Source organism: Onychomys torridus, chromosome 14, assembly GCF_903995425.1.
Source record: "Onychomys torridus chromosome 14, mOncTor1.1, whole genome shotgun sequence".
NCBI classification, from domain to species: Eukaryota; Metazoa; Chordata; class Mammalia; order Rodentia; family Cricetidae; genus Onychomys; species Onychomys torridus.
This window is the reverse complement of record NC_050456.1, coordinates 53,649,044-53,649,618: the sequence shown is the minus strand read 5'-3', so window position 1 is coordinate 53,649,618 and position 575 is coordinate 53,649,044.

Here is a 575-nt window from a genome sequence, read left to right as displayed (position 1 = left end):
GGAAGTGAGGCAGGCCGCAGCACCCGCCCTGCAGCGAGGGGTGTTCGGAGGGAACCACTAGCAGGTTGAGGTGGAGCCAGGCCCGTAGCATTAGCTGTGCAGGTGCTGGGGATCTGTGGTGCTGTCAAGAGCCCGCCGACTTAGGCTGCCCCAGGCCGTTCTGCCTCTGCACTCTAGGAAGAGACCTGCTGGAGGACACAGGCTTTGAACTCGGATCGCAGCCTGATGTTAGACTTATGCGGACTTGGGCAGGGGACACTGCCTCCCTGAGCCTGGGGCTCCTCAAGCATATGCATGCGCTTTGTTGCCCTGTCTCCTTGGTTCCCCACCACCCCAAACAGACTAGAGTTCCAAAGAAACTGGAAAGGGCTCTCTTATTTTGTCTTTAGAACACTGGTTCTCAACCCGTGGGTCGCGACTCCCCGGGGGCGGGGAGGTAACATCAGATATCTTGTCTATCAAATATTTACATTACGATTTGTAACAGTAGCAAACTTACAGTTATGAAGTAGCAACAGAAATAATGTTATGGTTGGGGGTCACCACCACATGAGGAGCTGTATCAAAGGGTGCAG